The 16,069-nt window shown below is 47.7% G+C and overlaps 1 long non-coding RNA gene across 1 annotated transcript; it reads left to right on the top strand.

The window, feature by feature from the left end:
* Nucleotides 1-10,919: 10,919 nt before the first annotated feature.
* LOC144496816 (uncharacterized) lies at nucleotides 10,920-15,515 on the top strand. The gene is made up of 3 exons (XR_013498434.1): nucleotides 10,920-11,020; nucleotides 15,297-15,319; nucleotides 15,409-15,515. It is a non-coding gene; the product is annotated as an uncharacterized LOC144496816 (long non-coding RNA).
* Nucleotides 15,516-16,069: the final 554 nt, after the last annotated feature.

The following is a 16,069-nucleotide window of genomic DNA, read 5'->3' as shown; positions in this document are numbered from 1 at the left end:
AGCTGTGCCGCTACATTCTGCATTCTGCTCTATGTGCTTATGTATTGTATGTGTTGTATGGATAGCACGCAAACGTATCTCGGTACATGTGACAATAATTCCAAATCTCAGTCTAAAATTATCATTAAAGTTAGTTCAAAAAGGTCGGTGGCAAAAGTTGGGTGACTTGCCAGCTATTTCTTGCACTTTCCTAGACGTTAGTGCGAATCCCCTGCGTTATTTAGACCAAAGTGCGCTTGATTTGCTCAGACGTAGCCGCGGCTTGTCCGCCATAGTTTGAGAGTCGCCACTCCACAGCAAGCAAAGCACCCCTGCTCCCACTGCCTGCCATGAGCGCATTGGAAGGCGTAATAAGTCCTCAAGTGAGATTCGAAGCGAGAGTTTATTAGTTCAGGGACAGGAGCGCTGCCCACTGAGCCACAAGACCTCATTGCATATTTGCTATCCCATTATTTCAGGGAAATTAGCACATTTAAAGAATTTCATTTGACACAGATATACAATGAGTAACCTTCAAAGGTCTTTCTACTGAAACAATATGTAATGTTACAACATTTCCTAAAATGAAAAGATAAACGTATTGCATTTTGCTGACTGGAGGTGTAAACTTCCTCCAGGCGAATATTTCGGCTCTGCCGTTGCTTGCGATTTTCCGCTACTGGTCCGCCCAAATCATGCGGACGGGAAGGAAACTCCCACGTATTAATTCCACTGCAGCTGTCTGGGACATGACATTCGGATTTAGTCTCCTGGTGAGTTCTCACCAACATGCCCACTTCACCGTGGCAATTTAAGACATGTGCTAAAGAAAATGCCAATTCCTGACCTGCTGTCCTTGCTCCGAGTACATTCTAGGCAGCGTCAAGGACTTTATTGCAATGACAGCGAGACAGGTTATCTCACTTCAATTTCTTCCCCCCCTCCCCCCCCCCCCCCCCCCCCCCCCGCCCGCCCCCCTCCCCCGTTTGCAGCCTTCCACTGCCTGGGTCGGTAGGCAGATGCTGCAACTAAGCATCGAAAGCGTCCTCTCCAGGACTGACTGCTATCACCCGAGGGGTCAGGAAAGGGATTCTCTCAAGCTTTCCTTATTGGTCCTTTAACATAAACGTTTTTTGTTCTTGCGAGGAGATTGCATTGTTGAGAGGGGAGGAGATAATGAGGGAGTGGATGGATGACCGAGACAAACTTAAAGGGCAGATTTGTCTATCCCTTACCCGCCATCACAGACGCCCGTTTGGGGGGCGAACAAAGAATGTCAACTGGGTCTCGGCCAGTGCAGCAAAACGGGCGGTACCCCACCGACTTCCTGCTCTGCGCCACGCCAGTATTTCAATTCCATTAACCGCAATGGAGCTAAATATCGGATCGTCCACTCACACCCCATCCCGCTCGGCGATCAATGAGAATTGCCAAGACCCGGGTTTCGCCCCCACTCCGTTGGCTGACAGCGGAAACAACGGGTGAGAAATAGCCCAGCGTTTTAGACGGTTTCCACTCTTATAGAACCATAGAAAATTACAGCTCAGAAACAGGCCTTTTGGCCCTTCTTGTCTGTGCCGAACCATTTTATGCCTAGTCCCACTGACCTGCACTTGGACCATATCCCTCCACACCCCTCTCATCCATGAACCCGTCCAAGTTTTTCTTAAATGTTTATTTACCACTTTATTTACCACTTTATCCGGCAGCTCATTCCACACTCCCACCACTCTCTGCGTGAAGAAGCCCCCCCTAATATTCCCTTTAAACTTTTCTCATTTCACCCTTAACCCATGCCCTCTGGTTTTTTTCTCCCCTAGCCTCAGCGGAAAAAGCCTGCTCGCATTCACTCTATCTATACCCATCAAAATCTTATACACCTCTATCAAATCTCCCCTCAATCTTCTACGCTCCAGGGAATAAAGTCGCAACCTATTCAATCTCTCTCTGTAACTCAGCTTCTCAAGTCCCAGCAACATCCTTGTGAACCTTCTCTGCACTCTTTCAATCTTATTTACATCCTTCCTGTAACTAGGTGACGAAAACTGTACACAATACTCCAAATTCGGCCTCACCAATGCCTTATACAACCTTACCATAACACTCCAACTTTTATACTCGATACTCTGATTTATAAAGGCCAATGTACCAAAGGCACTCTTTACGACCCTATCCACCTGTGACGTCACTTTTAGGGAACTCTGTACCTGTATTCCCAGATCCCTCTGTTCAACTGCACTCTTCAGAGTCCTACCATTTACCCTGTACCTTCTTCTTTGGTTTGTCCTTCCAAAGTGCAATATCTCACACTTGTCTGCGTTAAATTCCATTTGCCATTTTTCAGCCCATTTTTCTAGTTGGTCCAAATCCCTCTGCAAGCTTTGAAAACCTTCCTCACTGTCCACTACACCTCCAATCTTTGTATCATCAGCAAACTTGCTGATCCAATTGACCACATTATCATCCAGATCATTGATATAGATGACAAACAACAATGGACCCAACACCGATCCCTGCGGCACACCACTAGTCACAGGCCTCCACTCAGAGAAGCAATCCTCCACAACCACTCTCTGGCTTCTTCCATTGAGCCAGTGTCTTATCCAATTTACTACCTCCCCATGTATACCCAGCGACTGAACCTTCCTAACTAACCTCCCATGAGGGACCTTGTCAAAGGCCTTGCTGAAATCCAAGTAGACAACATCCACCGCCTTCCCTTCATCCACTTTCCTGCTAACCTCCTCGAAAAACTCTAATAGATTGGTCAAACATGACCTACCACGCACAAAGCCATGTTGACTCTCCCTAATAAGTCCCTGTCTATCCAAATATTTGTAGATCCTATCCCTTATCATACCTTCCAATAACTTGCCCACCACCGACATCAAACTTACTGGCCGATAATTTCCCGGATTTCTTTTGGAACCTTTTTTAAACAACGGAACAACATGAGCCACCCTCCAATCATCCGGCACCTCCCCCGTGAATACTGACATTTTAAATATGTCTGCCAGGGCCCCTGCAAGTTCAACACTAGCTTCCCTCAAGGTCCGTGGGAATACCCTGTCCGGTCCTGGGGATTTATCCACTCTGATTTGCCTCAAGACAGCGAGCACCTCCTCCCCTTTAATCTGTAAAGGTTCCATGGCCTCCCTACCAGTTTGCCCTATTTCCGTAGACTCCATGCCCGTTTCCTCAGTAAATACAGATGCAAAAAAACCATTTAGTATCTCCCCCATCTCTTTTGGTTCCATACACAGTGTACCACTCTGGTCTTCAAGAGGGCCAATTTTATCCCTCACTATCCTTTTGCTCCTAACATACCTATAGAAGCTCTTTGGATTTTCCTTCACTCTGTCTGCCAAAGCAACCTCATGTCTTCTTTTAGCCCTCCTGATTTCCCTCTTAAGTAGCTTCTTGCACTTTTTATACTCCTCGAGCATCTGATCTGTTCCTTGCTGCCTGTACATTTCATACAACTCTCTCTTCCTCTTAATCAGTGTTACAATCTCCCTCGAGAACCAAGGTTCCTTATTCCTATTTACTTTGCCTTTAATCCTGACAGGAACATACAAACTCTGCACTCTCAAAATTTCTCCTTTGAAGGCCTCCCACTTTCCATTTACATCCTTACCAGAGAACAGCCTGTGCCAATCTACACTTCCCAGGTCCCTTCTCATTTCATCAAATTTGGCCTTTTTCCAGTTCAGAACTTCAACCCGAGGACCAGATCTATCCTTATCCACGATCAGGTTGAAACTAATGGCATTATGATCACTGGATCCAAAGTGTTCCCTCACACTCACATCCATCACCTGCCCTAACTCATTTCCCAATAGGAGATCCAATATCGCATCCTCTCTAGTTGGTACCTCTATATACTGATGTAGAAAATTTTCCTGAACACATTTTGCAAACTCTACCCCGTCTAAACCTTTAACAGTATGCGAGTCCCAATCTATATGTGGAAAATTAAAATCCCCTACTATCACAACTTTGTGTTTCTTGCAGTTGTCAGCTATCTCTCCGCTGATTTGCTCCTCAAGTTCTCGCTGACTATTGGGTGGTCTATAATACAAGCCCATTAATGTGGTCATACCTTTCCTGTTTCTCAGCTCCACCCATAGGGCCTCTGTAGACAAGCTCCCTAATCTATCCTGCCTGAGTACCGCTGTAACATTTTCCCTGACCAACAATGCCACCCCCCCACCTTTTATCCCTCTGCCTCTATCCCGCCTGAAACATTGGAACCCTGGAACATTGAGCTGCCAGTCCTGCCCCTCCTGTAGCCAAGTTTCACTAATGGCTATAATGTCATATTTCCACGTGTCTATCCACGCCTTCAGCTCATCTGCCTTCCCCACAATACTCCTGGCATTGAAATAGACACACCTCAAAAAATTATTTCCACCACACTCTACCCTTCCATTTGTGATGTTGCTTGAACTAACCTGTCTTTTTACCCCTGCTCCACTATCTGCTCTGGCACTCTGGTTCCCACCCCGCTGCAAATCTAGTTTAAACGCTCCCCAATAACACTAGCAAATCTCCCTGCAAGTATATTGGTCCCCTTGTAGTTTAGGTGTAACCCGTCTCTCTTGTACAGGTCCCACCTGCCCCAGAAGAGGTCCCAATGATCCAAGAATTGGAAACCCTGGAAACTTGTATCGCCATCATTACTGTGGGTGGAAATTCGTACCCTGGAGGCCATGGGGATGGAAAAGAATGGACTTGGTCCCGAGTCCCATGGACCAGACCAAGCATCTGAGACTGTATTGGCTAATATTTTCTCATTACTGTCTTAAGAATGGTCCAGCAACATCAAACTAGTTCAATCAGATTTATTTTTAATCTGTACTGGGAATCTGGTTTCACGGCAGTTTTGCGTCCCCCATTGCCCTTGAATTGAATGGCTTGCTAGGCCATTTCAGAGGGCAGCTAAGAGTCAACCACATTACTGTGGATTCAGAGTCATATGTACGCCAGACCAGGTAAGAGTTTCATCTCCAAAGGACATTAGTCAACCAGTGGGGTTTTTTTTCAACGTGTTTTTCAAGGTAGTTTGCATGCTTTGCTATTTTAGCGATTGAACCAACTACCAATCGCTGCACAGGGAATGAAGCCAGGAAAAGAAGATTTTTAACTTCATAACTGGAGTCTTTCCAATACTTTATGATTAACATGACAGTTTGAAAGGATGCTCCAAGACGCCAGTTCTGTAACAAGACAAGCTGGGGAATGCGTATTTAGGACTTTTAATAGAGGACGTATGATAGAAAATTATGAAGGTTTCTGGTACAATAAATGCGGGCAGGTAACCGGAGGACTCAGGAATAAGCAAAAGGACAGAGGTTACCAATTGGAACTCCCCTTCCAAGTCACTCACCATCCTGACTTGGAAATATATTGGCCGTTCCTTCATTGTCGCGGGATCAAAATCCTGAAAAACCCTCCCTAAGAGCACTGTGGGTGTACCTACACCTCAAGGACTGCAGAACTCACCACCACCTTCTCAAGGGCAACTCGGGATGGGCAATAAATGCTGCTGTTGCCAGGGACGCTCACATTCAATAAACAAATTAAAAAAGTCGAGGAAAATACATTTGACACTGCCTTTTGATATCATCTGGAAAACACTACTTAAACGGACGGTGGTGGCAGATTCAATAATAACTTTCAAAAGAGACTTGATACAATATTTGTAGGGGGAAAAAGATGAACCTATGGGAAAAGAGCGTTGGGAGTGCGGGTGGTAGGTGGGGATCCGGACTAATTGGATTACCCTTTGGAAGAGCCGTCATAGTTTCGATGGGTTGAATGGTCTCATTCATCCCTTGCATGATTCTTGGTCGCTGCAGCAGAGACATGTTACATTGTTGCTTCAAAAGAGAGCAATCTCCGGAAACGCGTTTCGACCCGGCTGATGCAGTCAGCAAGGTCAGCACTGCCTCGAAGTAACTGAGTGTTTGTTATAACAGAACGTGTGTGTGACATTGAAACTCTGTTGCAGAGATTGTTACTTAGAAATCCACAAGGACGCTTTGAAACTGATGGCAAGTTAATGTTTGACTTCCAAAATTTGTGAAGGCAATGTGTGTGTGTGTGTGTGTGTGTCTGTGTGCGTGTGTCGGTGGGGATGGGGGATGGCGGAGGGGAGGTGGGGCGGCGGGGGAAGGGTGGGTTTGGGACACGGGATGTTGTGGATGTCGGAAGTGGGGGAGGGTTTGAAGCGCTTTTGGGGGGTGGGGGTGGTGTGGGTGGTGCGGGTAGGGAGTACATTCCGATGTAGCGAGTGCATGAACCCACCCACCGCACAATGGAAACTATCGCCTCCCACACCCTCCCCCCCCCCCCCACCGTCCTCCCACCTCCCTCCGCCCCTCCCCCCCCCGTCCCCCGTCCCCTGAGCCACCCGCTAACCCCGCTCTCATTCCACCTCCGCAAATTTCAGCTGACAGGGAAAAGGCATTGATTCACTGAAAGAGATACACTCCTGCAATTATATTGAAAACGTGGTCGAAATAATAAATAGCATTCATTTTCAATCAAATAGCATTTATTTTCATTCAACAATAACTGTTCTGTCAATAACATCCATCTGAAATGATGCTTGATTTTTTTCGAACAAAAACAGGTGGACAGAAGGTAAGCATTACAGAGTGAAGGTCCCTAGGACAGTTCAAATGACACTGAATGTGTCTCCCAATGAGGGTGGCATGGTGGCACAGAGGTTAGCACTGCTGCCTTACAGCGCCAGGGTCCCAGGTTCAATTCTGGCCTCGGGTGACTGTATGTGTGGAGCTTGCACGTTGTCCCCGTGTCTGCGTGGGTTTCCTCTGGGTGCTCCAGTTTTCTCCCATAGTCCAAAGATGTGCGGGTTAGGTTGATTGGCCAGGCTAAATTGACCCTAGTGTCAGGGGATTAGCAGGGTAAATGTGTGGGGTTACAGGAATGGGGCCTGGATGGGATTGTGGTCGATACAGATTCAATGGGCCGGATGGCCTCCTTCTCTACTGTCGGGATTCTATGAACTGGTGGTTCAATGATAGCTCCAGCTTGGGAATGCTTCATTTATTAAAGAGTCAAATGACAATAACATTTCTCCAGATAACCTCTAAACTAGTCCTGAATAATGAGCGAACATAATGTAAGCAGATGTGTCAAATGATAGAAGGAAGCAGTGTCTTTCTTGTAGGGACAGAATTGGAGATTGTTCTATTATATCATGGCGGATTTTCAGTATAATTTATTTACTGCATGTATTCATGCAAATATTTCACAAACATATCCCAGCCGTGTTCATATGCAGCCTGGACAATATTCTGGCTTGACCTGATTCGTGTCAAGTAACACTCGCACAAATACCACACAAGTGGCAGACAATGAGCATCTCCAACAAAAGAGTATCTAACATTTTCCCCGTGACATTTAATGGCATTACCTGGGAGTTTCTATTGACCAGAAACTGAACTGGACCAGCCAAAAAACACTGTGGTTACAAGAGCAGGTCAGAGCTTGGGAATTTTGCAGAGAGTAAGCCACCTCCTGACTCTCCAAAGCCATCTGCAAGTTACTAGTCAAGAGTGTGATGGAGTACACTCCACTTGCCTCCACATTATCCAGGAAATAGAGACTGCTTGATTGGTATCCCATCCACCCACCTACGCACAGTGGCAGCAGTGTGCATCATGTACAAGGTGCACTGCAGCAACTCACCAAGGCTCCTTCGATGGCATCTTCCAAACGGGTGGCCTCTACCTCCTGGAAGGACAAGGACGGCAGACGCATGGGAACACCACCACTTGAAAGTTTCCCTCCAAACCACGCACCATCCCGACTTGGAAATATATCGTCGTTCCTTCGCTGCCACGAGGTGAAAAATCTTAACATTCCCTTCTTAAGAGCACTGTGAGTTTACCTACACCACATGGACTGTTGTTTCAACAAGGTGGCTGTCCATCACCTTCTCAAGGGTAATGAGAGATGTGCAATAAATGTTGGCCCACCCAGCGACGCCCACAATAAGTAACAACGAATAATGAAAAACTAGCTGAAACCATCCACTTACCACACCGCTGTTACAATCTCGATTAAACATCCCAGTGAACTAATTGTTTCTTAATTTCTGCCCGGTCTCCCAGCATGACTGGTGGGAGGTATGGGCAGAAACCTTGGCGATGGAGCAACAGGCCTGGAAACTGATTTTTACGCTGCCTTTCGAGGGGTCTGTGGGCATATGGGGAAGCTACAAGAAGAAGCAGAGAAACAGGGGTGGCAATAGAGGGACTTGTTATACATCCCTGAGGCCCACTTTGGGGAAGATTGGTGAATAACCCAGGGACTCCCTCCTATCCCTTCCCCAAATTCCATCAGACGTTTTTCAGAATTGGGAAAGGCAGCGCAGACGGCTACAAGGTGTAAGACGCACGCCTAAAGGATATCCACAAGATGTACTGCATCAATTCACCAAAGCTCTTTAAGACAGCACCTCCTAAATCCACGACCACTTCCATCTAGAAAGACAAGGGCAGCAGATACATGGGAACACCATCACCTGTAAGTTCACTTCCAACCACTTACCATCCTGACCATATTGCCTTTCCCTCCCAGACACTGGGTCAAAATCCTGGAATTCCCTCCCTAACAGCATTGTGGGTCAAACCACTGCACGGGAACTGCTGCGATTCAAGAAGGCAGCTCACCGCCACCTCTGAAGGGCAACTACGGATGGGTAATAAATGCTGGCCAGCCAGCGATGCCCAGGACTCACAAATGAATAATAATACAAAAGACCGTTTTTCTGGATTTTCCCAAATTCCCACCAAATCTCCCGCTCAGACCGGGCCCTCCTTTCCCAAGCTCTCTGAACTGTGTTTATTTTATCTCTGAAATGGGCCAAATATTCTTTCTGACAGTCAGATTTTCCCACTCGCCCATTCTGGAGGGGGTACGAGCTAGGGAGGGATACTATTGAATGAAGATGGATCGTCCCCTAAGCAGATATTCAACGTCTTTGTGTTTAAGATCCATTACAGCGGGCACTTACCAGGGATGTCACTGGCCGCCTTGGAGTTGTGGCAGGAATCGTTTACTGGCAGTCCATATATGGGAAGAACAGAAGATAGAACAGAAGGAGCCAGTTTGCTGAAAGGCAGCCAGCGACCTGAGGTCCCACATGCGCAGAAGACATACACCCGCACTGATAACAAAGCCCCAATCCCTTCCTTCGCAGTTCTTTACTGTTGATAGCAGAGCGGCCACTGAGAGACAACACAGTTTGGATCATGACTTCCCAGTACGCGAGTCCGAGTCGGAAAGGCGATTTGGATTGCCACATCTGCGGTAAGATCGTTACCGACGCGGTGCCGCTGGATTGCGGGCACGCCTTCTGCCGGGAGTGCGCGGCGCCGTACCGCGAAAGTGACGGGCAGGTCATCTGTCCGAAATGCAAGCTGGCCACGGGCCGAAGAAGGCTTAAGGAGCCTGGGGGAGACCTCGCCGTGCAAGTCACCAACGTTCAGGAGGATAAGAAGGGGAAGAAAAGCGCTCGCCCCTTTTGCGAGGAACACCAGGACGAGGAGGTGAAGCTGTTTTGTGAGACCGAGCGGAAATTGATCTGCGTCAATTGCCTGGACCGGCGGGACGGGAAAAGCCACACGGCTCATAACTTCATGCTGCTGAACGAGGCTGTAGACATGTACAGGGTAAGCGAGCAACAAGACTGCGTGGCGGATTCTTAAAGACCGCGGTGTCTTGAACGAACTTTATCCCCAACTTTGAATTTCCATTTCAGGAAAAAATCAACACGATGGTATTTTCTCTGAAGCAAAGGAAAACCTCTTACCAAGATTTCGAACTGAAGCAACAAGAAAGCATCTCTGAAATCAAGGTAATTTCTCAGAGCGGAGTTGTATCACCAGTCGGGGTGGAGTGTGTGACCCATCCCCAGATCCAGTTGTCTCAATTATTCCTGTGCATTCGCAGAAGCGTTGATTCAACATGTCCCTTGTGACCCGGGATAGTTTCTGTCCCTCCCTTTAACAAGCCGTTTTCCTCTCTGTCTCCCCTCCCCCCAACTCCCCCCCCCCCCAACTCCCCCCCAACTTCCCCCCAACTCCCCCCATTCAACTCCCCCCCAACTCCCCCCCCTCAACACCCACCCCAACTCCCCCCCCAACTCCCCCCCTCAACACCCACCCCAACACCCCCCCAACTTCCCCCAACTCCCCCCATTCAACTCCCCCCCAACTTCCCCCCCAACACCCACCCCAACTCCCCCCAATTTCCTCCATTCAACTCCCCCCCTCAACACCCACCCCAACTCCCCCCTCAACACCCACCCCAACTCCCCCCCAACTCGCCCCAACTCGCCCCAACTCCCCCCTTAACTCTACCCCCCCCAATTCCACCCCCAACTCTACCCCCAACTCCCCCCTCCCCAACTCCCCCTCCCCAACTCCCCCCTCCCCAACTCCCCCCTCCCCAACTCCCCCCCCTCCGCAACTCCCCCCTCCCTCCCCAACTCCCCCACCCCCCTCCCCAACTCCCCCACCCCCCTCCCCAACTCCCCCACCCCCCTCCCCAACTCCCCCCCTCCCCAACTCCCCCCTCCCTCCCCAACTCCCCCACCCCCCTCCCCAACTCCCCCCCTCCCCAACTCCCCCCCTCCCCAACTCCCCCCTCCCTCCCCAACTCCCCCACCCCCCTCCCCAACTCCCCCACCCCCCTCCCCAACTCCCCCACCCCCCTCCCCAACTCCCCCACCCCCTCCCCAACTCACCCCCTCTCCTCTTATCTCCTGCAGGAACAGTCGAATAAATTGCAGACCCTCTTCGACTACGAATTTTCCAAACTGCGCACCCTGCTGGACGAAAAGGAGCGGAAGCTGGTCAACGACCTGAATGCGGAAAAGGACGACATTTTGGGCCGAATGGAAACGAATCTCCGCGAAATCCAAGGCAACTCGCAAGACACTCAGCAAAAGGTATCGGACATCGAGATGCAGCTGAACATGGATGACGGAGTGACTTTACTCATGGTAAATTGGCGAACTCTGTCATATGAAGTCTTCTCTCGTTGAATTTATGTTTGTATAAGGAAGGAAGTGGGGGGGGGGGTGAAATAGCATCCGTTGTTGCACGTGGTTAACACTGCTGCCTCACAGCGCCAGGGACCCGGGTTCGATTCCCGGCTTGGGTCACTGTCTGTGTGGAGTTTCTCCCCGTGTCTGCGTGGATTTCCTCCGGGTGCTCCGGTTTCCTCCCACAGTTCAAAGATGTGCAGGTTAGGTACACTGGTCATGCTAAATTCTCCCTCAGTTGTGCCCAAACAGGCGCCGGAGTGTGGCGACTGGGGGTTTTTCACAGTAACTTCATTGCAATGTGAATGTATGCCTACTTGTGACGAATAAATAAACTTACGTATTTCGCAATCGTAGATGATCTCAAAGAGCATGCACCAAGGCTTCCTGTTAATTCCGCTCCCGGCCTTATCAATCACTCGCCACTATCAAGCAAAGATACTCTTCCACTAGCTTCGCTAATGCAATGGGCCATGAAGTTGTCATGCCTGACATATAGCAGACGAGACTCAGAACTACCACCCACTTAAATGATGCAGGAGAAATTGACCGAACCCGAACGCAAATGTAAAACACTGCAGATGCTGGAAACGTGAAACCAAAGCAGATATCGATATCAGTGTTCAGCAGGTCTGGCAGCATCTTTGGGCAGAAAAGGACACGAGTTCAGATTTCAGTTCTGAGACCTTTCATCCGGTCTGGGGATGCTAAAAGACATTGAAGTGTGATAGACTTTCAGCACGTGGAAAGGGAGGGTGGGGAAAAGAGCAAGACTGTGCTGAGGTGGGAGGGCAGGAGGGATAAAATGAGATAAAGGTGTCATAGTGCAAGGCACTACTGCCTCCTAACGCTAGGGACCCGAATTCGATTCCGACCTTGGGTGACTGCCTGTGTGGTGTTTGTGGTGTTTGTATGTTCTTCCTGTGTCTGCATGTGTTTCCTCCAGGTGCTCGGTTTCCTCCTAAGTCCAGAGATGTGCAGGCTAAGTGGATTGGCTTTGCTAAATTGCCCCTTAGTGTGCAAAGCTGTGTAAGTTAAGTGAGTTAGCCATGCTAAATTGGAGTCCAAATATGTGTAGGTTAGATACATTAGCAATTCTAAATTGCCCCATGGTGTCCAAAGATATGTAGGCAGGTATATTAGCCAGGTAAAATGCATGGAGCTACAGGGATGGGGAGGGGAAGGGGGTAGGGCAGGGATGGGTAAGATGTTCCTTCTGAGAATCAGTGCAGACTCGATGGGCTCAATGGCCTCCTTCTGCACTTTAGGGATCCTAGGGTTCAAAGGCAGTGCTAATGGGATCATTAAGGAAGCAACTGGTGTGTCCAACACAAAGTAAAGGGAATAAGAGAGAAATGATGGAAGATGCCAGCAAGCACAGACAAATGGAACAAAATGAGGACAGAGGCTATGATATACAATTGTTGAACTCAATTCCCAGTCATAACCTGCTTCCTCACTCCCCTCTCATCTCTGCTTACAGTGAAAGTGCCTCCTTCTTTTTCCAATATAACCGTTTATAGATACAGTCATTCAACTTTATAGCACTCACAGAATGAACATGGTGGCACAGTGGTTAGCCCTGCTGCCTCACAGTGCCAGGGACCTGGATTTGATTCCCGGCTTGGCCTGTGTGGAATTGCATGTTCTCCCCGTGTCTGTGTGGGTTTCCTCCGGGTGCTCCGGTTTCTTCCCACAGTCCAAAGATGTGCGGATTAGGTGGATTACCATGCTGAATTGTCCCTTGATGCCAGGGGGACTAGCTCAGGTTGGGTTATGGGGATTGGGTTATGGGGATAAGGCCTGGGTTGGATTGTGGTCAGTGCAGACTCTATGGGCCGAATGGCCTCCTTCTGCACTGTAGGGATTCTATGATTGCATGGATGTGCTTGAAATGTAGGACCACATAACATATTTTCTATCCACTTATCCTGATTTTTTTTAGAATGTATTCACACAAACGGTCATGGAAATCCAGTATGCTTTCCCACAAAAGACACGAAGAAAGGAGGAATTAACATAACACCAACAATCCAAAGATTAATCTAACACCTAACAGTCTAAATATAGGTTTAGGTGGATTGGCCTGCTAAATTGCCTCTTATTCTCCAAGCATGTGTAAATTAGGTGGATTAGCCATGTAAATTGCCCCTTACTTTTCAGGGATGTGTAGGTTAGATAGATTAGCCATGGTGACTGCGCGGGGCTATGGGGATAGGGTGAAGGAATAGGCCTATTTATGATATTCTTTCAGAGAGTACAGACTCGATGGACTGAATGGCCTCCTTTTGCACTGTAGGGATGCTATGGACTTGCAAGGCTGAGATAAATAGATCTAAGTTAGTTGACAGCATCAAACGATGCAGAGCCCTCAGGTTCAAATTAGCCACGGATTAACTGCATGTTGGGACAGGCGGGAAAAGATGTCCCTGTTTCTCGTGACCATTTAGTACAGTCAGAAATGTTTACAGTATTCTTATAACTCTGTGGTTCACTGGTAGCATAGTAGTCTTGTGTTTTATGATTGCTTATCTCTAATTGATTTATCAATCAGATATATACTGTACTGTAGATGTTCCTATCCCTCTCCACCCTGGGTTCCCTTTATTCATGTTATGTGCACCTTGTATATCAACGTCCTGTTGTCTGTGTTTCCACATTGAAGCAATGTAATTTGAGGTCACGTTTCCTCACCGCCTTCTCGCTCCTGTCCAATTTAAATGCTTCAATGTTCTCGAACAGTCTGCAGTTACTATTTGGTTATCTCATTTTTTTCGAAGTCACAAGGCCGAAAACATATACTTATCCAAGTCCCATGATTATGTTCATTTGGGAACTGAAGTCTTGGGATTTAGCTTGCAAACATTTCTTTTTCACTGCGAGCGCAAATACAACAAAGAAATGGGGTGGCAAAGTGATTAACACTGCTGCCTCACAGCACCAGGGACCTGGGTTCGATTCCGGCTTCCGTTCACTGTCTGTGTGGAGTTTGCACGTTCTCCCTGTGTCTGTGTGGATTTCCTCCGGGTGCTCCGGTTTCCTCCCACAGTCCAAAGATGTGCGGGTGAGGGGGATTAGCAGGGTAAATATGAGGGACTATGGGGATGGCATGCGGATGGGATTGTGGTCGGTGCAGACTTGATGGGCTGAATGGCACTGTCAAGATTCTATGAAAAGTGGCTTGATTTTCCAGACTATCCCTTGCATGGGAGCTTTCAGAGTCCTTTTATCATTTAGCCCTCCCTGCGCATCCAATATCCTTTGTCATTTATGCCCATAGGTCCATCTCCAGGTTAACAGCACATCAACATACCTGGATTCTTCACTAACCACTTTCCTACATCCAGAATATTCATGCATTTTCCTGACTCCATTTTGGTCCTGACGATGTTCTCTAGTTTTGGAACAATTTCTTCCCCGATGCTTTGGTTTTCTGCATTTGCAGTTAGCGCTCAATTTGATCGAATGGTCACTGGCTGAATGGTCCTCTTGTCCCTATGTTTGTACAATCCCAGGCGTTTTTAATGTCTTTACAGCTCTTCCTTGTGGCATCTTCAGTTCTCTTGGGTTTTAAGTGTATTTATTAGTGTCACATGTAGGCTTACCTTAACACTGTAATGAAGCTACTGTGAAAATTCCCTACTCGCCACACTCTGGCTCCTGTTCGGGTACACTGAGGGCAAATTTGACACGGCCAATGCACCTAACCAGCACGTCTCTCAGACTGTGGGAGGAAACTGGAGCACCCGAAGGAAAGCCACAGAGACATGGGGAGAACGTGCAGACTCCGCACAGACAGTGATCCAAGCCGGGTTTTGAACCAGCAATGCTAACCACTGTGCCACAGTAAGAAGTCTCACAACACCAGGTTAAAGTCCCACTGGTTTATTTGGAGTCACGAGCTTTCAGAGTGCTGCTCCTTCATCAGGTGACTCAGTTCATGATTCCAAAGAAACCTGCTGGAATTTCACCTGGTGTTGTGCGACTTCTTAGTGTGTCCATCCCAGTGCAACACCGGCATCTCCACATCACTGTGCCACAGTGCCGCCCACGATCTTTGGTTTACTCCAGCACTTGTTCCTGTTTCTTGCTGCCCCTGTGCTTGTTTGCAAGAATCCCTACCACAACTCTCCTGTGACTCACCCGAGACATTCAGTGGCATCACGCTGTCTAGTTTATGTGCGGTGCACGGCTGCCTGCTGTGTGTTAACATTTGTGTTCTTGTCTGTTTCAGGCGAACATGGACGAGACGCGCAGGTATGGAAGGCTTGCAAAAAAGACCTAACAGTTGCAAATTGAATTGTTCATTTTATTTTCCACTGTTAAATGTTTCATATTTACATTAGTGGTGAAGAAGATTATCAGCCAAAATTAGCAGAAGGCAGCCTGACTCTGGGAGAATTTCAAGGACCCACCCAGTACAGAGTGTGGAGATATGTGATAGACACTCTCAACCCTGGTATGTTGGTCTTTATCTATTCCATTTCCAACTTGGAAAATCCTCAATAATTGTGCATATCTTCAGAGTACCCATCAAAAGTGAGAACATTCATATCCAGTTTATGAAGAAAACAATCACGACTAGCATGTGCTAAACTCTGGTTTAGGACACAACTAATCCAACCTAATCGAAAATAAATCCATCAGATTAATCAATTAATTGATACAGTAATCCAGACATCTAGCCTGCCATTATGGTTATTCCCCCACGATTTAAAATAGGAAAAATAATGCACAGGGATATTTACCAATGATTTTCAAGCCATAATGTGAAGAAACTTTAAACATACAATATTCACATCTTTGACTGAATTAAAAGTTTAAAGTAAGGTTTATTTATTAGTCACAACTAAGGCTTACATTAACACTGCAATGAAGTCGCTGTGAAATTCCCCTAGTCGCCACAGTCCGGCACCATGTACCTAACCAGCACGTCTTTCAGAATGTGGGAGGAAACCAGAGCACCCGGAGGAAACCCACGCAGACACGGGGAGAATATGCAAACTC

The sequence above is a fragment of the Mustelus asterias genome, chromosome 8, assembly GCF_964213995.1.
Source record: "Mustelus asterias chromosome 8, sMusAst1.hap1.1, whole genome shotgun sequence".
In the NCBI taxonomy this organism is placed as follows: Eukaryota; Metazoa; Chordata; class Chondrichthyes; order Carcharhiniformes; family Triakidae; genus Mustelus; species Mustelus asterias.
The sequence above is the reverse complement of the archived record's forward strand: the minus strand, read 5'-3'. Positions and strand labels throughout refer to the sequence as shown.